At 36.7% G+C, this 23,720-nt stretch overlaps 1 protein-coding gene across 9 annotated transcripts in view; it reads left to right on the plus strand.

Annotated features, from left to right (window-relative positions):
* The window catches only part of LOC126917584 (teneurin-m), a 652,557-nt gene that overhangs the window by 568,578 nt on the left and 60,259 nt on the right, over positions 1-23,720 (plus strand). The gene's annotated exons all lie outside the window — the stretch shown is intronic.

A 23,720-nucleotide genomic window follows, 5' to 3' on the forward strand; every position in this document is an offset into this window, starting at 1 on the left:
AATTAACATCATTTATGTCATATCGTTTGTTTCTTAATCGTTATTTTTTATACATTAATCGTGTATTTGTATAATGAAATTATAAAATGAAAAAGAAAAAAAGAAAATTCATCAGTTTCGTTCCTAAAAGACTCATACGTGAATCATTGGTCATTGATATGTTTCTTACGAATTCCTGGAACTGAAGAAGCCGCCAAGTTCGTTACGTTCCACAACTTAAGAGCTTAAAAGATATTATTATCAAGGTATTCGTTCGATGATACCTTCTCGAGCCTATCAAGATTCGTCAAAACTAGTCGGAGAGCATTTTAAATGCAAAGAGGATGGGGTGGATAGGATGACTGTCGAAGTAGGAATTTCGAAGTGTGTCTAATTGGTTGAAAACTTGTCACACGGCATCGATCTCGATGCTCAGCTGGAGCTTGGTATGATTAATGGAACCAAAGGAAAAAGAAGGAACATGCACCTCTAATGCGTTTCGCCGATGATCTAGCTTCACTCTATGACACGTAACTGCCCTTTCCAGATGAGAAAAAATTCAATATGCCCGAAACACACGCATCTATCGTTAAAGGGCCCTTTGTGTTGACAGAGCCTCTCTTTCAGCCTCGACATTAATTATAAATTACGACGTGTTTGGGGAAACATGAATTTTGAATACCAAATAAGGACTATAATTTACAAGTTAATACGGCTAATTATAACGACGACAGTAGAATAGATCGTTAGTAGCCGTATTTGTAGTCTAAACAGAATATCCTGGCACAAAAGTTTGAAAATTACGGTTGTCATATCGAAGGGAGATTCTTTTGTAACTTCTCGTTTCATTTAACGTATGTAGGTTTAATCTATCTTCTCGAATTTGTAACTTTCTATTTCTTTGCTTCAGAATTCCTCGAAATTCGAAAATATCGAGAGAGACATCACGTCGAGCTGTAAAATTAATCGACACGTTATAACTATCCAAAAGAGTTAGTCATCGATTAAAGTTCAATACCGATCTCTTTTAATAAATTATCAGCTATGAATAAATCGTCGACACCGTCTAGAATTAATTGCTCAATAATTTCAGGTAACCGCTCAATTAAGAAAAACACGAGAGAAAACAAAGATAAAAGGATTGTTTTAGAGTAACTAGAGTTACAAGAAAAAATTTGCACGACTTCCTCTTCCTAGTCTTATTTCCAATAAACCATTTTTATTTAAATTTTAGGTTCAGCATAAGGATTCCAAGTTCTCTTATTAAAACAACAAATTTCCATCTCTTGTAAATTTCAAATAACCATTTAATTCGTTTAAGAATTCTTCGTCTAAGAAAAACACGGAACCGAAGAAAAATAAGAGTAAATTGCGAAGAAGGAAAAGAAGATAGCGTTTCGTTTACGCAAAGTCGGTCACCGGAAGCACTGTGTCGCGTTTCTCTCCTCTTGATGGCGAGAGGGACTACGAATTCAGCACGCATCGGTGCCTCGCAATGGACATCTCGTTCACGGAGCGGAGAAACGACACGACACGGTGTAACTCGTCACCGGTGGCATCGTACAAAGCTGACAGGGACGAAGAATGCCTAGAAGGGGAGAACACTTTTAACCGTGCGCGTTTGAATAAATGTCCCTCTAATTCCTTAGAGCACCGCGACGACGCCCGAAAGTCAACGACATGACAAACACGTTTGCGTGATGCTTGCGTAGAAGTAGCATCCGGTCCGACCATAACAGATGTCCCTACGAACCGAAAGTCCGATTAGTCCCGCTGAACACGCCGATTAACCGCGTAAGAACCATCGTTCCCGCTCGTTATGCAGGAGGTCTCGAAGATCTATTGCTCGAGGAAATTCCGGTGGCTACTCTCTATCGCTATGTCCATGAAAGATGTTGTTTAAACGTGGTGTGATTGTATATGACATTTTGATATTAAATAAGATTGACCTATAGCAGACTAGGTGTTTAAAAAAAAGAGACAAGATGATGGGAGATTTTCTTATATACAAATGGTATAAAAAATGGTCTATTTTTTAGTTTCACTAAGCTAGAGGTATATTCGTATATCTTATAAATATAATTCTTCTTATACTTTCCTGATTCGAGTTATAGAAATATTTTTATAGAACTTCACTTTTTTCATAAATACATACAACGACATATCTATTTACAAAATGCAGATTAGTTATTGTTCAGAATACTAAAAACATGGGATACCTGCTAATTCATATTTACTGTATATTATTATGTATATTCGTCAGTAAATTAGCATATTTGAGACTGAAAACGTTTGTGAGATATCTATTTCGAACCACCTTTTAATCAAAATACTCACAGATAATAATTTCATATCTCGCATAATAAAATATAACGCGAAACATCATTCCCGAAAACACCACCAAAACCGTTACCTACGCTCTTGTAAAACGCGTTTGATGTCTCGAAAGGTCAAAATGAAATACACTCCACACGCGTAAAGACGAACGTCGTCGAACGTCGTCGACCGTTTTCTCCGGTTATTGCCCATTCTCAACGATTGCACGTTACAGTACACGATCATTATTATTATCGGGGCAAACGATTCCCTTTTATTGGCACTTTAGAGGGCCGATACCATGGTCGTAGATCGAAAGAAAAACGCTTTTCATTTCGTCATCGCGAACTTCGTGAGGGAAAAGTGCTTACTCTGGTATAGGTACCGCTTGAATAAGGCGTACAAGCGGTTTTTCTCATTTTGTCTGTCGAGAGAGAATGCGTCTCTCTTGGTGCCACTATCCTAAACGTATTACGATCGAAAAGTAGCCTTTTTCGTGGGCAGGAAAGAAAGAGAAGAAAGAGGACGGGCTAGTCAATAAGAGACCATGCGTGCTGATACGAGCATATTTCGTCGTCGAGAGGGTAAAGTCTGTGGTGAAATAAGGATCCAATAACTGGCGAGTGGTCGAAGCCAACGTAGGTTGGTAACGCTGGTGTGCGTTCGGTTAACTATCTACAATGGAGAAAAAAGAAGCTGAATGGAACTGATCGGAATAACAGTGAAGTGAATATTAATCCCTAAATGCATGATCTTTTCAGATATAATAAAATATTATTTTATAATCGAAGAGTTTAATTGATATTTAATATTAATTGCAATATTTAAATTGTATTCATTGGAAGGAAAAAGAAAAGATATAGGCTTCATATTTAAAAATGTGAATATTTATTCACAGAGAACAGAATCCAATAAAGAAATCCAATAATAGAACGTTAATGTGCTTTCTTCATTGTTATTGATCTTCGATCTTAATAAATCAAATTATTAAAAATCTGTAATAAACCAATATAGAAAATTTACGATATAATACAAAATTTCCGTAGCTATAAGAGAAACGTATGTAATTCAGAAAAAAGATAATTTATGTATGCACATTTATATAATAGGAGACATATGATATAGATATATATATAATAGTATTTCTAATCATTTCTACGCATGATTAATCTTTCAAATCGGTTTTTTAAACTACCCAGTACGTACTTTTTATATCAGAGAGGAAATTTAAAACGGTCCCAGGGAAATGCATCAGCGATTACAAAATAAATCCTGGAGAAGATCGAAACGGGCGGACATCGTAAACACAGTTCCACCGGAACGCTTCGCGAAAATGTTTAATCCAGCGGTGTCCTCAAAAGTTGGATAATTTGTTGGACGAAAGCTGGGGGTATATCTGTCTGGAAACGCTTTTACCGGGGACATGGTTTTCCACTAATAAAAAAGCCTTCTAATTATCGGCCAGCCTGTCCGCTTTAGTTATTTTAATCCATTTATACTGCAGAGAAGAGTTGAAAAGCGAGCGCGACAGAGAGAGTCGGCTGGCTCGGGGAAAAATGAATAAAGAGAAGAAAGAGAAACGGCGGAGGAAATCAGAGGAAAGTCGTGACGTTTTGGCGAATTTCTAGATTTCTTAAACGTCGAATTTTAAGGAAAAATTACTTGTTTACAGTTTCGTTATCTTATATCTTCTTTTTTAAAATTAACAAAGAAATATTTAATAAACTATGAACATATGAAGATTGTAATTACTTGAAAAACATAACAATTGAAAAATGTAGTAATTAAAAAATTTAAATATGATACTTTAAACCTTCTTTTATCAGGGAGAAATAATGATTACATACAAGTGATGGTTTATTGAAAGTGGTGGGAAGTCCAGCGATTTCACGCAGCACTTTCTTCGACATTTTCTTGCTCCGGTGATTTCGACCTTTGGTCACATGCCTCTGGATAATCCGGCTAGACTATCGAGACCTCTTCGAAACTTGAGGAAGAACGATCGCAAGGACCTCCAACCTGATAAGACGGACCGTCCCGTTCTTTTGGTGTTCTCTCGAACGTGACATTTTCTTCGATTGTAAAAAGATGTTTCTCTGTCCCGTGTGTCCCTCTAACAAGCTCAGGTCTCGCCACGCAATCAGACGCCACTTTCGACAAACCTTTTTCTTCTCAGAATCGCTTCGATAATTCCACAATTTTGTAACATAGTGCCTTATAATTGATTTCTGCATCATGAATTGTTACAGATCTATTATTTTAATAATTGGCAATATATTTACAATACAATTTTCAATCACACTGAAATTCTACAACATTTTCTAAATTTGCAAACTATTGTCTGTATAGATTAATTAGTTTATAACGATACTTTCATGTTTTCCAGAAACATAAGAAATTTTCTAACGATCGAATCGAAAATAATATAAGAAACATAGTAGAACTGATATTATACACTGGGTTACTTAACAATTTTTTAAACGACATTTATCTAATTGAATATGCACTTTCTATATTCTGTTGGAACACGCTACTATATCCGAACAAATTCGACTCTTTCTCGTCGGTTATTGAATCTCCGAACGATTTCTATGGAAAATTGCGAGAGAGACGGAGAATACGAGATTAGATGAGCAAAAGTGGCGTTGAAGCGTTCTTAAAACGCTCGTTCAATCCGTAGTTGTCGTGCAAAATCGACCTTATTTATCGTCGATATCTTCGTGGATGTCTGAAAAGGTTTCACAGCTGACTACCCAAAGGAACAATGGTTAATAGTGTCTTCCGTAGTTGTCTCTGTTTAAGGCTATCGGCTCGTGCTGCAGGAAATTGTCTTTTGGTATTTCCTTCGGCACACTTTGACAGCAGTGATGGTAATACGAAAATTGATGGAGCTTAAAGGCCTTCTACGGATCGAACGGTTGCTCCAGTATTCTGCGGGTAATTGTCTTTCAGGAATTTGTACGAGATCTGTCTTGCTATTCTCAAATACGTTAATCAATAATTAAGATAGATATTATCTGCCAGTTGTGGAACTTCTTTGTTTTTAAACCTTTTCCAATTATACCAATCATTAATGAATTAATATAGATAGTACAGATAACAGAATTATTATCTGTAGTAATAATTTTTAGATAATAAAAATTAACAGCAGTTTCATTATTGATTTCAAATTTTTTGGCTAACGTTATATAATCACAATAAATAATTAAGAATATTTGTTAAGATGACACATTCGCTTCTCAAACAACTATTACAAATACCCATTCTTCCCCTAATTTCATTACATCTTCCCCTCCTCATATTAACCCTACAACCGTTTCCTTTTCCTGTTCTAAAAGAGTTCGACAGGTGGTTCCTCGCGAGAACCATTCTAAATCAGCTACAATGTATCTAGCCCTTAAATTAAACGCGGAACAACCCCTAAACACGAGACCTCTTTCGCAGGAAGGGAAGGTGCCGCCTCCCTAGGATGTCCCTGCAGTATTACCCTATACATACATACATACATACATAGAAAAGAAGAAAAAAAGAAAAGAATAGAACAGTGCAGAAAGAGGTAACACGAAACCCGTAGAGTGCAAAGCACGGCCGCGGCGCTGACAAATGCCTGGTAATAAGCCCGATTGTTCAGCGCCGGGCCAATTTGAGTAGCAGCCTAGCAATTTCGAGCACGGGAAGCTCCCACCGGAAAAGGTGATCCCGTTCGGTCCTTTTCCCTTCAACAGAGCTAGCCGACAACGTGCAACGTCACAATGCAAGCGCAAACACGATCCCCCTCCAAAAAGGGTTGCGTGCCCCGTTTTTTTCAACATTCGACTCGTTCCCCGTGCGCCGTATGTTACTTCGTGTATTTTAAGTTAGGTAACCGTTGTCCAGGTCAGGAAGCGAGACCAAAATGCAGTATTTTATAGACGAGTGTAAATGTATTTGCATTTTTTAGCGTCTGAGCGTCGTTATCTTGTATTCTTTTGGTTGCTTCAGGATAAACAAATTTATGATTACAGTGGTTGGTTACGTAGATTCATGCGAGTAGGAATATTGTTTATTTACGGCAACAATAGTAACATGCGTAAAAGAGTCACGATCTTCGAGAAAACGAGTTTCAACGATTTGAATCGTTATAATTTTGCATAAACGCAGCGTTAGAATGACAAATTGTCGTAAAAGGATGTGGAACTTATACAAGTCGAATCTTAAAACTAGTGACCACGGATAAATCTATGGAATTTTGTTAACTATTCAGCACGTATCTGGATATTAAACCCATAAGCCGAGAGACACGTTCCACGTGTCCTCGGTCACAGAACTGTGCTCTTGCACGGAAGCACCAAAAAGAAAACGAAACAAGTTTCCATTGATTGTTCGCCTCAAATGGCCCGTAAACTAGCCGGTGGAACAATGCCAAACTATCCTGCAGCCGATCTCTCAGCGAAGTGCACAATTGTTCTTGCTACGATTTCCAAGAGCACGTTGGCCAGATATTCGCCAGGACGTCGATCGAGCGTTATTCGAAAGAGTGAGGGGGAGAGAGAGAGAGAGAGAGAGAGAGAGAGAGAGAGAGAGAGAGAGAGAGAGAGAGATGGAACGATGGCGACGAGTGTAGTGTAACATTAATGTGCTCGTTGACATTGTGTTTCCCCTAACGTGTACACAAGGGTGGTGAAGAAGAGACGAAGAAAGAGAGTGATTTGGTAGAGAAGGTTGAATAAAGAGGAAATTTTCGAAAGGGAAGTTGCGTACAGGTCCAGCATCGACCAGCCGATTCAAGAGGGGAAAATCCCTTCTCTTCGCCCATGGATGATGAATGTCGGGTCCTTTCAAGTCCCTCTGACGGCTCTCCCTTCCTTCCTCCCCCGTTTGCGCCGCTGTTCTTTGCTGATTATCTAATACGACCCCGGCTAGAGCCGAGGGGATCACAATTTGACTGATCGTCGCCGATACAAAGATTCCGATTGGGGAGACTCGCATGGACAAACCAGAACAGTAACTTTCGTGTTCGACGCGTGTTCATCGAGTTTGACTTTTTCATGGGATAATGCAAACTCTTTATTAGCAGGTTGGCGTGTATTTATACGAAAAGAGGAGAAATTGCAATCTGTGAGAAAACAGTTCCTCAAAGAGATATTTTCTTTGACGTAATCGAACAGTATATGCAAACTTACAACGTTTATCATAGCAGTTTAGCTATATGCACATAAACATGTACAGTGGCTACAAAAAATGTTTGCGCAGATGTGTTCTAAAATTAATATTCAAGAAAAATATTAGTAGAATGACGAAAGAGCGATTTATCGCGAATTATGTATTATTTGACTTATTACATTACGCAATATCGATAATCGTTAGAAGCATCTCTATTTCAGAAGGGGAGACCGGCATCCGAGCGATCTATTTGAATAGGACACGGGTGAAATTGTAGGGGCCGATGGGTATACACAAATTGCAGACCATTAAAAGTAGTTGCCTGCCTATTTCCATAAAAAATGATCTTAAACATTGAAATTTCGAAATCGTTTCGATCAATCTCCTTTTTGTGTTTCATATGAAAGGTTATGATTATCGATGAAATGATGAAGGTAGCCGCTACATTAGCATGCCTATAGTACTTTAGAACACTTCTTATACAAGTGGACACGATTTATGGTCGACCATCGATTGTTAAATTTCTACATGTCATTTGTAAATGCAAATAGGTAGATACATTAAAACGTACTTTGCTTCTAGTTAGAGAGATAAAGTATAATTAAATTATTTATTACTAAATTATTAAATTTATACATATTATTTGTTAATAATCTATGAAAGTCAAAAGTCCATCTCGAAGATCAATATGTGTATTATATTTTCTATTCATAAAGCATTTTAAAGGATAAAACTTAAAGATTTTGTAACTCAATTTAAACTTTATATTGCATTACCTACATCTCCCCACCTCTTCGACGTTTATGTTTCTTTATCTCTTGCAGGTACATCTGTTCACTTCTTCAAGGTTTATGTTTTATATTACGTTACATACAACTTAAAATTTACATACAAAACTTACTTTAAACAGCATTAAAACCGCTCTTTACGCAAGCACAAACTAAATGAACAGGCTGTCTCATCTCTTAACGTCATTTGTAAGAAAGAAATACCTGAAAGTACCAAACTTAATTATATCTTACCTTTAAAACGTTTCTACGTTTCACAACACTGAATATTTCAACTTCGTTCCTCCTTAATTATTATTATGTACAGACATATACGCATATAGACATTAAGTCTTAATCGTTTGCACGAGAATATTGATTAATAAACTCGAGTAAATTTCGCGCTTATCAGTCAAGTTATTCCTAAGAGGTTAAGTTACTTAGAAAATTTGAACCTCGTAAGTCACTCTCAAAGTTTTGCTTGGGTGATATTTATGCGAGTACGTAAGATGTTCGATTAAAGTTGAGGAAGAGTTACATTTCCATTAAAATTGCCCCCGTGTACGCACGGTGAATGCGTTTCCAGCTGAATGGAGAGGCTTTCCATTACGAAAACTTCGTTTTCCCATCCCTAGCCGCTCTGTGTTTTCACGTAACCGCTAAATGACTTATTATTCAACGGTGCAATTAAATTATAAATTTCCATATCCATTACGTAGGGACTCGGTCGGATTATCCTAGTCACGCCCATACATAAATGCAAGCGTTTATGATAAATGATACGAAACGAGGGGCAGAGGTTCGTTTTCGAGACGTGACAGAGGCTACTTTGAATTTCGACCGTCTCAGGACTAAAACCGAGGGATGGAATCGAAATGATGATTTGCATACAAAGAATTCGTTTTCGCGCTACTGAAAAATGAGCTTTTCGTGGCATACGTATGGAATATCGCTGAAAGATTTTGTGTTTATTTCGGTTTAAACAGATTTTAAATTAGCTGAAGAAATTGTATAATAACGTAGATTTAAAAAATCGTTAGAGTATTAACGATGGGATTACATATTTTACTATAAACGATAAAGTCTATTAATAAATATTGCATAGTTCTGAAGCATTGTGGGAGTAAGAAATATCAAAATCGTATGTAATTACGAAAATAACCGTTACACCAAATTTAATAAGCCGAATATTTACTTTGAATAACACGAGCTACTCAACAAAGTAATACAGTGCAGAAAACAACAAACAAAATATTGAATTTTTAAGGTAATATAATGAAGGTTCATATCTTTGTTTGTGAGATATAAAACCAAGAAAGCTATTAATATAAATAGACGAGTAGGTTGGTAATATAATAATGTATATAAGTATAGACGATACGTATAATATTGGCTGATTGGTATGTCAGCCACAAATTTGAAATTTTATAATTTGTATATTTAGCATATGACGAATTTGTTTATCTGCACGTGTGTAAACGATATTTGCAATTTCAATTCGATACCCTACCGTTTATAGTGGCACAACCCTGGAATTCAAAAGTGAAATATCTGTGACACATGTAATAAATTAATGCAAACAACCAACAATACAGGACAATTCTAAACTGAATCGTTAAACCTTGTCATTTTGTACAACGAATAAAAATAAACATATGTAATCTAAATATAGATATATTATAAAATTTTTCCAAGATATATAGAAACATTAGTCACAAAATTTAACATTGTTAAATATTTATTTATTTGGAATAATATGTTTTATATATTATTACAAAACATTTTTCTTCAATTTTTACCTCCAAGACGAGCCCAATTTCATTCTGTAACATAAAAATTCCTACCATACGCTATCACCAATTTAAACGCATCAAAACATTCCAATTTCTTGCCCCATTAAAATCCTCAAAGTATTCCATCATTTTCCACCTAAAATTGATGAATACCTTACAAATGGCGATGAAGAATTTCAGTGCCAAGCATGGTTTTTTTAAATTCGACGTCTGTTGACCAACCGTACAGTTCTTCCTTTTTTCTGTAAGCACGTGGTGAGCCAGTCATGATTTAGAAAAGCTTGTAGCACGATCGCAAACAGAGGTCCGGCCGTTTCTGGCCTATTTCATGCGCGAACACGCACAGAAATGTAAAACGTGCAGGAAACTCGAATAGGGAGGACCGCAGCATATCATTCGTTTCCTTGGAAGTTCGCACGTGAGTCACGTGCCTTTTCTGGTATTATATCATGTGCCGGCAATGTCGACGAATACAGGCTTTTTCCCTGAGCGAAAAACGAGTGAAAAAAGAAAGGGAAGAACCTTGGTTCAACTGGACTCCTTTTTCACGACAGTAATCTTTGTAACTTCTCGCTAAACGACATTTATGCACCGTTCGCGACACCGCGTTCCTCCGCTTTTATAATGCACTGCACTCGCGAAAGCATTTCTGGCGGAAGAGCTGCGCGGAACGGGACACGCGAGTTTTACGCGACACCCTTCTGAGCTATTGTTATGGCTATTAATGTAGAATTTCAAGAAAATTAAAATTCTAAGGTGTTTAGGAAATGTGAGGTATATAGTGTTAGTGGTGGATTTTTGTTACGTTGAATTTTAGAAAAATTTGTTACTTGTTACACGCGTTAATCTTAATCAATCTTAAATCCTCCAAAAATGCAGAAATATCGTTAAACGTTAATCTGTACTCAAGATAGAGTGTCAAATTCTAGAAAAATTTGTCCAAAAACAAGCACAAAAATATTAGAAGCTTTCCTTCAACTTCATAATTTGCCGCACCAACTGTGATACGACTGTAATACAAATAAGTGGGTGCTCAACATTTTTCAACGAGCATCATACCCATCCTCAAATACGAAACAATACGATCGCCCATGAAACCTAGCAGACTCCAAAGGATACCGTAACCCAAAAAAAAAGAAAAGAAAGAAATAGGATCGAACGATTCGAAGCGTATCGACGCTGATAGAAACGATGAGAGAAGAAAAGAAAAGAAGAAGATACAGAGACGTAAACGTGGGTGAGGGCATTAGCATAATTCAGGCGGAGCAGCGTTTGAGATTTCTTGGTCTCGTAAGCTGGACGTCAGATGGCCTATGAAGAAGCCGGCAACGGCAGAGCGATCTCCCGTCGAGGACGAGTTTCTCGCGCGGAGATTAGCATCGGCTAACGTAAACGCCAGAAAATAAGGCAAGACCCCTCCCGCGCATTGTCGGCCGCCGAAAATTTATTCCAATCCTTTGTTCTCGGACGCCCGTTAGTTATCATTAGTACGCGGCGCGCCCCAAGCACTTGTCAGCCTCGAGGAACGTACCTGAGGAGCGAGCAAGGCGGAACGAACCACCAGTCGTAAAGAAGCGTACGATTTTCTGCCTGCAAATATTTATTAGCACGCCGCTGCTTCGCGTGAGTGGAAATTTTGCGTTTGATTGTTTGTCGGTTGGATAATATTTAAGAATGTTTACGATGCACGTTTGATGAATTGAAAACGAAATTATGATACTTTTTCTAACAGAGAGTTTGTAGTTTTAATTTATTCCAATAAGCTGTATTAATTATTAGATATCGATTTTCTGTCTCGAGGTAAATGTAAAACTATAAGTAGTGTAAATCGTGGAGGATTCTAAAATTATAACTTTAAACCCCATACCTGACCCAACGTGGGTGCATAATACATAAATTATAAAACTACAATGTACCTATGTATATGCGATACGTTTCAAAAATTTTGGAGTTCGTTATAACTTCAAGTTCTGAGTATACATGTATAGCATGTCCTGTATTTAAATTATGGACTGGCAGGGTAATGCATTTTCAAGTTTCGACTATATAAGAAGTTTACAAGTATGTATACGTTGCACTGAATATATGTATTATTAGGGTTGTAGGTCGTAGTTTTATTGAGGTTTTACGACTACGAGGTTAAATTTTTAAGAAAAGATAAAGTCGTTTTGAACAGCTTTGAAGTTTTAGCGCTTGCGGTGATTTTTGAGAAAGTGGCAAACTACCCTTAATACCCTGGGATTGTGTACACTCGCAAACCCTATAGTTTGAGAACAGTCCTGTTTAAACAGTTCAACCATCCAATGATGACGTTCCCTTTATGAGATAACTATGACGATTATCGACTGTGTAAACAATAGTAAATTAAATAAGACATGAAGTATATATAAAATATATTATGCTTTAAGCATCTTTTGTGACGTTTTTTAAAAAAATGTCAAATCTGACAATCTACTTTTGTTATTAATGACAAAATATAACAAATGTTTCTTAAAGTATTGTATCAACAGCATTGTTAATCGTATTGTTCTTAAAGATACAAATACAGGAAGTTAACAGGTAAAACAATCCTGTAGAACGTATAGTTTTGACATTCCTGAAAAGATACTAAAATACGATAACCAGTTAATCGAAAATTTTGATATTTCAAAGCTGTTAATGATTGACAGTGTGTGTTGTAATAGCATATTGTTATATTTCTGCATATTAGTTTTCGAAAGAAAAAGAGCAAGATCTGCAGAATTGGAACTGTCGACAGGTCGAAAGTACTGGTCTCGCCAGTTTTTAGTTACCAGTCATTTAATCTCTCGTACCTGGTGGTCCATGAAGAATTCTGTAGCTCGATTCGCTCCTTTGGTGGCCAGAGCGCATCCCTCTTTTGTTTACTATCTTTTATTTAATCTAAGAAACTTGTAAATAGTAAGTTATTTTTACCTTCAGGTCAAGATTTTAATACAGGTACTTCTTATTTAGTCTACGTTGATATCATTCCTTTGTTTTACATTTCGTTTATATTTTGTACCATTTTAGGAATAGATTATCAAAAATATATTCCAGATATGATTACGCAGAGTTCTCAATACCATTGAAGCTATAAAATATAGAATTCGATTATTCATAAGTTTCTGCACACGTTTCGTCCCAATTTTCCCATTTGTATCTACCAACGAAATGCACATATAATACATACACAAACGTACACACGCAATCTCGACTAATTTACCGAAACTAAATTATCCCTACAAACAATAATGGAGCGTATTATTATTAAAAGCAACGAATGCACAGTTTTACTTAGTCAATATTAGCAGTATCGCATCGTTTAAAATGAATATCAACAGCGAGAACGGAATAATAACCTCGTATTAATAAAATGATCACAGAAATTGATCATTATTTATCCACCAAGTACTACCGTGCCTAATGCAAATAAAATAACACGTGGTATATGATGTCGTTCATTTTCAAGCGCGCAGTTGACAGATCATACGGTAAACTTGATCCAAAATCATCAATGAATTCGAAGTAAATCAACAAATAAATCTTCCCAATAATTTGCACGAGTGTACTAAGTACTATAACGTATACTTTCTTCATTTTGAATATTATATATATCTTCATATTATATGCATTTTTCAAATTTTTCCAAGATTCCATAAATACATGAACTTCCACTGTCTACTAATTATGCACGATTGGTTTGATAGTAATACAATTTCAATTTTCGGACATTTTGGTTAAGATATCTTTTTAATAATCTATTAGGTTGTCCGAAAAGTTTCTTTCATTTCATAAAATGATAACAGATGAACAACAATTTCTGTTTTATATTATTTTATTGAATTAGATTTGATCCATTCCGTTCTATTTCTATTATTATGTTCGTGCATAATTCAATAAACTAATATGGAACAAAAAACATTGTGCGCCTATTATTTTCTTATAAAACGAAAGAAACATTTCGGACAACCTAATACTTCAATCTCATTGCATTTGAGTTATCTCTATCGCAGTTGTGTCGGTAGTATTGTTCTATTTTAAATAGTTGCGCTGATGCATTGTATCAATGACACCAAATCTCTTAATAACCCTAACAACACAAATGCAATGGAATACGATTGTTCCAAAGGAATTCCAACTTTCCTGATACAGTTCCTCTTCTTGCGACACTGAAGATCTTATCTCAGTCCCGTATCTCACATTGTTTTCCCTGGAGTCGCAATGCTAGTCGTCCCTTATTTCAAGCTGTACGACTGGCCAGTTCCGGCCTATCATTTTGCTTGCACGAGCTTTATGGCCTCGCCACGGGAGCGGAGGCGCTTGTATCCCCAAGAGGTAGGAAATCACAGTAAGGTTTCTCTCAAGAACTTCCATCTTTTTCGGCAAATGCTAGGACAAGGAATTCATAGAAAGCACAAGACGTCCTCGATCGTTCGCGAATTCGCCTTGTTTCTATTCTCTTTCGAAGAGTACGTGTAAATTTATAATTGGGTGTCATCGACACATTAAAATAATCAAATAACTCGTAATTCGTAAAATTGCCTCGGAATTTTCGTTTACGTTATTATCGATTGCTTGACGTTGCATAACATAATTTGTAACATTCAGTTGAACGTTACGTTTTATACTAATACAAAGTACCACGTAATTAATAAAAATGAACATCTCCTAGGTACAATGATTTTACCTGGCCGTAATACAGATCACCGAAATGTTACACTATGCGACGATGCGAGAATTCCAGCGACACTTTTAGCGTACGCCACGATACGATGAACATCGATTCGCAGTAGCTATTACGAATTAATGTAACCGACCCATGCGAAAGGACTCACGAGTGATTTGCTGGTAGTTAGGTTTTAATGAGACACGTTACTATTTCGTGGATATTGGACCGGTGATTTCGCTAGATTATAAAATATCCACTTGGTTAAATTGCACTCTGTTGATCGTGGTTCTCGCGTGTACAGTCAATCACGAATGTCTGTATAAACCTTCGAAACTTTAGACGTTTTAAATTTAAAATGCGTTACATTTACATCTACATGAAGCCACTTTAACTTTAGGTATTTTATAAATTGTTATTTAAAACGGAATAATTGTTATATACGATTAACTATTTATTTTATTGTCTTTCTGACGTGCTCTACGAATCTACTTTATTTCTGTTACTTTTATTCCTCAGACTCTTTCTTCCTCTTTCTATTAACTCGCCTTGTTTATTGTATCAAAGGGTTGTACCGTTGGATTAATAATTTAAATTGCGTTAAATCCACAAATTGAAAGTATAACTTTCCACGATTTTCTGCTAGATAAGGGAAAACAGAGAAAAAGCGGAAAGGGATCGTGAGTCTTCCAAAAATAGCTTCTTCCTTAAAGAAGAAAGACGGTGTAAAAATCCGAGTACAAAAAGCAATTCCAGAAGAGGAAGAATTCTCACGTAGGATTACGCGAAAGAGTAGGGGTGAAAAAAGGATGCGAGCTAGGGAATTCCGAATTCGATTTTCGCGGCGATACAGCGGCTTGAATGAAGTCTGGTGGCCAGAGGGACGAGTGACGAGGAGGAACGGCTAGGCAAGAACGAGTTTCTCATCCCAGATTGGGAAACGGCTGGGATTACATAAAAAAAGGAGTAAGTCAGATTGCACATCGGCCAGATGGCAGGCGTTCACCCTCGTAAACCTAACCCCCTCTCTTTCATCGTAACACGTTCCATATGTGTTTGCCTCTACCTGGCGCGATGCATCTATTTCTTTGTACGCATCATGACGAAACAGGATAGTAAGTAGTGTAGCATGGCGGTATTTTAAACGATTTTTTGTTCCAAAATTCTTGTTTATCACAATACAGCTGTAAATTATTGAGGAAAAGAACGTAGTTAATATCTGAGGAATATATTTTGTTTATATCTTTCAGGTATTTCTGATTTTATACATTTGATCCTAGATAATGTTTAATTGTTCTGTAATGAATATCAGAATTCATCTTTACTGCACATATTATAGCCACCAAATACCGAATTTGACGATACGATCGTACTTGTACTCAGGTACAGGTGCTGGCCCATCTAAAAGAATGAAAATCATGATGGTTGAAGATATAGGATACGACAGAAGAAGGAACACGTTACCATGTACGGCTTAGGTTTCGAAAAGAGTGGATCCACCCCTTTCATTCTACTCGGTCAATGTTGTCCTTCAGGAGAATTTTCCATCCTCGTTTCCCTTCCTTCACTGCTTCTCTTCTTCCTCCTATGATGGCATAGAAGACGAAAGTTCCATTGAGCGAATCCGAGCAGCTCGAGCTTCTTCGCGTTTCACAACGTATTAAGGGTTCGACCGAGATTTTCGTGTATTATCGAACGAAACTATCGTTGCACGCTTTTCCATTCACAGCAAGAATGGGCTTAAGCTGGAGATTCGATTGTTTCATTTTATTTCATATCGCTAGAGGAGAGTCAAGAAAAATTTCTTTTTAGTGAACTTTATTTTCAGTGATTTTGATTTTTCTATTCGAATGAATTAGTTTACTGAGGGACGATGCAAGAAGTCTATTCTATATTTTAATATTCTATCAACAAAGATAATTGTTCGTGATAATTAACGATTAAAAAAGGGGGAAGAGTACAAAGGATTAAAACGTTTTTTTCATCAGTAAGAGGGGATTCAATCTGTGTTCGATTTGTAATTTTCTGCCAGTCACTGCCATCCATCCTAGAGAAAAATAGTAGCACGGGTAATTCGAACAGGTTCACCGTGACTTTGCAAGTATCATCCCGGAGGCTGAAGGATCCAGCGGACAGAATAATCCTTTAAACGCATCTTCGGCAACCAGATGTTCGATCGAGCGGCCACACTTCGCACAAACCAATAACATAATCGATTACCCGTATTGCTCTTGACAAAAGAAGTGGTTCCAGCTTCGCGGGCACGTGTTTCGTTACGTCGCTGTAAAAGTTTCATGGTGTATTGAAATTCAAATCAAACGATGACAGAAACTATTACGAATTTCAATACCGTTCCTATATAATTCCATTGCTATTTAATTGTGAAAATGAATAAACGCCAAATAAACGCTTCTTTCGGCTTAAAATTAAATCTAAAAGCAGCTGCCTCGGTAATCGACACAGCTTAACCATAATTTATTCCAAGAAACCTTCGCGTAAACCATCCAAACTTGCACGATTAATCTTCCGACTTGTCCCATAATTTGCACAGCTGTTTACTCACGGTGCAACTATGCGTAACATTTTTTCTCCTCTATATACAAGCTTCACTTAGGGTCGTAAGTTGTTCACACAAGACTAAGGAAACTCAACCTAGCTGGCCATCTTCTTACGCGGGCAACACCGCGTTTAACCAGACTAACAGTTATGAAGCATGACGAGGACGTGCCCCGGAAGTTTCCTCCCGAAGATTCTTGCCGCGTTCCAGTTGTGCGTCAGTGTACCACGCGACAAATGTATGAAGTTGGAACGGAGCAAAACCCTATGGAACGTTACACAGCCCCGATAGAAACTACATGTATATGTATATATATAAACGTATATATACGTTTTCTTGAACTCGATAAAAGATTCGGCCATCGCGATTCCATTTATCTTTCCGGTAACTTCTTCTTCTTCTACTTCTGCTTCTTCTTCTTCTTCTTCTTCTTCTGCGAACAACGTGGCTAGAGCAATCTTAGTTTCCTTGTTCTGATTCGAAGCTTCTATCGGATGACTTTATTCCCTTGGTTGATAGAAATAGCAAAAGCAAAAGGAAAATTTTAGATTAATTTTAGATTAAGTTATTATAATCGTCATTTCTAATTTCATAAACATCGAATAAAGATAAATTTAAAGAAAACTTTATTTCAAGATAAATTTCATAGCGTTTTTGATAATCAATATGTTTTAATAATCAATTTCCTGTTTTTCCTATCATATTGTGAAAAAAATGAGAAGCCTTCCCAAAAAGAAATGATATTATTAATCAACAATTTTGATTTTCACGAAGTATGTTGTATCAAAGAGTTGTGGGCGATATTTCATCCAAAAATAAACTAACATCCACGATAAAATGCCCTTGTTATTAGTCAACAATTCCGACTTTCGTGAATTGTAGTTCATCCACGACTAAATTATAGTATTTTGCGAGTAATACCAGTGACTATAATGAGTCACCAAAAATGGTACACACGAAGTTCGTCAGTAGTACAACCCAAACGTAAAGAAATCTTCAGAAAAACATAAATACGCGTCCTCACCAGCCAGCAGCCATCACCATTACACGCAACTAAAATCTCGAGAAACCTCGGCAATGGCCACGTGCATCAGCGTAAATCGACTTTTTATCGCGACCACGCCTCGAAGCCGGTATGCAAGCCACTGGCAGATCACTCGTTACAACGTGAAACATAAAAAAAACGAAGGAGAAAAACGTCCAGGGAAAATAGTAGTAATCCTCGATATCTACGCCAGTTTATGTCTCTATAGGAAGCACGGACGACCCTCCAGCTAGGCGCTTAATCTCTTTAATCCACTATCGGCTGTAAAATAGTGAGTTAAGCCAATAAAACTGTGAAGCACGGTTGAACCGTGCGGGAGGTCCGGCTAAGTCGTGTGTGATGACGCTGAAGAGCAGGCTCGAACGTTGGAAAAAGGGTTGTTGGTTCGAACTCGTATAACCCTCGGGCTCGTACCATCTGCATACGAGAATGATTGGTTCGTAAATTACGCAGCTCTAGGCAACGACTCTTCCTCGTTGCCCGACACGATTCTCAATTGCGTTGTTTCGCCGGTCAAAGGGCCACAGAGGATTTCTTCCTTTTTTCCTTTCGAAGCCTTCGAAAATTTCCTCACACGTCGCGCCACGATGTAGCCGCCGGCTTGGATAAACACGTTCCGTGAGCGTAATGTGCGAGTCCGCGCGAGAAGAACACGCGTAATAACGGACCCTTCTGAAACCTCTCTTAAAGCGCCGCTCCACCGGTCCCGCCGGAACCTGATGCATTAAGAAAGATCCCAACGATGGGCTGAATTCACGATGTTCACGAGGAAATCGAGGCTACATCGTGCGGTTTTTCATCCATGCCGCCATCCATAAGCTATTTTTTGCGCAAGATTTAAGATTAATAATTTAGGGAGTGCAATGTTATCCAAGATTCTGTGTCTATAACCTTCGGCGATTTACATTCGCGATTATACTTGACGCATTACGTTTGGATGTATGAATACATTCGCTGTTATTCGTGCACATGGTGCGTCGACGCAATTTTATAAATACTCGACTAATTCTATCTATTGTATTCTATTCTATTCTATTCTATTCTATTCTATTTGACTATCGACAAATATATTTGTTTAATCTGAAAACATGCATCCGTTAGATAAATTGACAACAAATAATCCAAATAAAATATGGTATTCTAAGAAAACAAAGTTTCTTTACAGAAAAATTAACTCAGACGGAAGAGATCTCGTTGTCAAGATCAATCCATACAATTCTGTTTTGGAATCGCGTTTTATTTTTTCCTGACCAAGTTATCAATTTAACCTTCATTCAGGTCGATTCGTCTCTCGCTATGAAGCAAATGCACGAAAAAGGAGGAAGAATATCCAATTCTCGCGTATTCTAATCGTAGAGAACGATCATCCTGTTTCATGAATATGACTCTCTTCTCGAAAAGGTCGGCCTTGTCACGATAGCAGAACCGTGACCGAGGAAAACAGCAGGAAAGGAGAATTGGGTCGTGCGAACGAAAATCGGCCAGCAGTACTGTTCTCCTGGAAAATTGAAAATTTTCCCGCAATCTCTCGCTGCGGTGGATACGAATTTATTCTGTCTCTGCTTTTTTTTTTATTTTATCCCCGGTTTTTTTTGTTCGTTAAATATCGACAGCGAAAGATTTCACGAATTCGGTAAACAAGCGAAGTTGATTTGTTTTAATCCGCATCTCAAACATGTCCTTGTATATTCTGTATATTTCACTTGCGTCAGAACGACACTGGGAAAATAGTCAAAGATAGAAACTGGCAATTTCCGGACCTGGTTAAAGTAATTGAAGCTAATAATCGATTTTTAAGAAGACAACTATTTTAAAGAGATTTGTGAATAAACAAATTGTAACAGCCCCATTGTAAAGATTTTTAGAATTCTGAAATTGATAACACTAATAAATATGGCATAATGGAACGAAATAGTCGTTGAAAAGCTATACGCAATCCGAGTTAAAAATATACACTAATCTAATAATTAATTAGTTCTCTAAGATTTTTGTCGATCGTTCTATTTGATATTGCGATTTGTTCGAAGGAAATCATCTGAATGTAATAGCAGTTCATTCATGAATGATGGTGATTGAATAAAAACGAAAGAAATTTCTGAATCAAGGAATGGAATACAGTTCCGCCCAAGACAATCAGCTTCTGTAGAGCCCCATCATTTCTGTCGAACCTCATAAATTATACGAGCAATTCGCCTTTTCTTACGACATCCGGTTTCTTATCGTTCTGACCCATTTACAAATATAATTACGCGAATCGACTTTATCTATTTATACGTTCCTATGTATATTAGTCTGTTCGCTGGCCGATCTTTAGAGACTATCGGCCAAATCGACACAAATCAATTATAAATGCAAGAAAAGCATTGGTCGTAAGCGGACAGGTGATCGAGAAACGGGAATATCCTCCTGTCAGGTGCTCTAAGAAACAAGCAGAGTAGTTTTAGAACACGTACCCGCTGCTACTTAAAATAACTACAATTATTTAGATACTAAATTAATTCTGACTAGAATAAGTTAAGATGAAAACGGATATTTTATGTGAGATTTTCATTTGTTGCATACTTGGAAAATTTTATTCCACGTTAACGCAAATTTAGTACAATATTTGCACATTTTTATTTTTACACGTTAAAATTTGTATCATGTAAAGACGCGAATTTAGTTTCAAAAATATTCGTGTTATAGAAATGAATTTTGAGCTTAATTAGAAGAAAGCTTCGTTAGACATCGCATAGGAATACTTTTTATGCAGCTGTTGAAATACAACGTTTTATGCAACGTTGTAAAAAATATGTTATTATTATTAAATCTAGCATACCTTATTTATTTCCGTAATTATTAAGAACTAGAGTTTCAATAAAAGTATTGTCCATTCCTGTTGATAAAGACGCGTAATTAGACATTTATGTACCGTATTTATGTTCATCGCACAATTTTAATTCTATATAAAACATATACTCATAATATCCTTTCCTTGATAATCAGCGCAAATTTTACACTATTTGATATTTAATGCGTAAATTGATAGAAGAAGGAAGAGAAAAAGGGGGAACTATCGTTCCGCGTTGTCAATACTTGGTCCGTTTACGTACGAGCATTCGCGTTGCCCAGAGGCCCATTCAAGTCTCGTTACGCTAACCATTCACTCGTTAACTCTCTCTCTCTCTCTCTCTCTCTTCCACTCGGCCATTAATTTGCGATACATTACGAGGGCATTAAGTCGAGTGTGAATTCCCTGAATGATTTCTGTTGCCTCAAGTAACTATAATTCGTGATCTTTTTACTTTGAAATCAGTATGTCCAAAGACGCATAAAGAGAAGAGAAACGCTATCGGAACGACAAGTTACTCGATAAGAGAAGCTTGTCTCGGCAAATAAGAAGGGCACGGTGTCACGAGAATAGGCAAATGACTGCGATAACTCTCGAAACGAGATTATCGTCGGTCCGTTTGTCGTGGATAACCTTATCCATGTGGTCGTTCGTCGAAAACACTGTTTACGATTTTTCGTCCTCGCTGGTTCGAGGAAACGAGACTTTTCGACTGATTAGACGTTGAACTGTGATAGGCAGTCACTGGAATTGAATTAAAAAAAAAGGTATGTTTTTATCATGAAAATTTTTTGATTTATCGCAAGATGGATTACACACCCTGCTTTTTTTGTAAAGTAAATAATATTGGTTAAAATAGATGCGTGATTTATCTTGAAAAACAGAATTCTGGTTCGAATTCAGATTTAACATTCAATTTTCTTCCTAAACATACGACAGAATCTCTGACTCTTTGTGTTCGTATTTTGAAGGAACTTTAATGTAAAATTGGGAGTCATCAATATTAATTATATTGCTGTATTGTTGTAAATTGTACATTCCATGATACAGAATACAACACGAATTATAAGCACATTATTATCTTAGATTGTTATTTTTTATTTGACAAATGGAATAATGGATTTGTGAAATCTATGTACAAAACATGATTTTATGATATATTATTATTTATATATCTTATTATATACTATATGATGCAAATTTGTTATTTTCGATAACATTTAAAAGAGAAATCGGCGAAAATTTGTAAATTTTCAATTTTAATGACAATATATTTTCACACCAAACGCACAGGATTTTCATGCTTTGATTGTCGTATTGTTGAACACCGAAAAGAAAAATAGCGCAACAAGAACAATATGGTAAATCGTGAAGCTTTATTTGTTTTTAAATTATAAACGATAAACAAACAAAAGCCATGTATTGTTAGAAGCAAGAGACAACACACAATAATATCATGGGAAGTGACGGTGATTGACATCGCTTGAGAGAATAGAAAAGTAAAGATAAAAGACCGTACAATATTTTTCTAATTGAAAAGGCTATAAAAAATTATACCTTTATTTTTAATTCTGTTCGCTTAAAAATTACTATATTTTTTCATGGCTGCCGCAGCGTTATAATTGCAGCTCTCGTCAAATTGATAATCTGTCGATAGAAAATATACAAGTAACATTTCTCTGTCTGTTATTAAAATATTCTATTATTTTATTATGGGATCAATTCGATTTTATAATTCGAACACACAAATTGCAAATCTAGTATAACTTTCTAGAACATATCGTCACGAGTTCCATAATTATCTCACCTATTCTTATCACTCCATACGAAACACAAAGCTTCACACGATACTAAGCGAATTAAACACTCGCGACAAGTCAATTTATCGTAGCCGCTGCGGGGGCGTTCTTAAATCGACCAGACACGACCCATCTTCACTCTGACCGACAGAAATTTATTCTTATAAAAACAATCGTCTCGGTCCCTTCCGGATCCTTCTGCTTAAATCTTCCTCCAAAGTAGTTCACCGACTCTTTATTTTCAAAACTTTCAGATACTATGAAACATCTCTTCCTTTGCAACAATCTTAACTTTTATCTTTACTTCATCCACGTTACGTTTTAATAATCGTATCCACTAGTATTATTATTTCGAATATATGTAGATATGCAAGATCAAATTTAACAATTTAAGTCTATCCACAGTGTAAACATTTGAACATGTTGACTGCAGATGACACGAAATTGTTTTCAAACGACGTTGGAAAGAAGTTGATGAGTTATAAGAAAAAAAATTCACGATTGAAAGCCACGCGACTTTGTGCCAGCAGTTAACAAGCATTAATTACATAGTGCCACGTTTATATAAGCGTATAACAACATCGAAACGTAGAAAGGAAGAAACAGGAAAGGAATTCAAGGAAGAAAAATAAACAGGAATAAAAACAATAAAAAGGAAGCGAAACGAGGTGAGATAAAGAAGCAAGAAAACGCACGGTGTCGTCGGAAGAAAGGGAAAGAGCGAAAGCGTCTTCCGATGGAATCCACTGCAGCATCAGTGAAGTAGTGGTTGCTGTGATCGTCGAGGACCGGCTGTTGTGCTTCCCCCTCCACCTTTCCCTACCCT

Source organism: Bombus affinis, chromosome 6 (assembly GCF_024516045.1).
Source record: "Bombus affinis isolate iyBomAffi1 chromosome 6, iyBomAffi1.2, whole genome shotgun sequence".
Lineage (NCBI taxonomy): Eukaryota > Metazoa > Arthropoda > Insecta > Hymenoptera > Apidae > Bombus > Bombus affinis.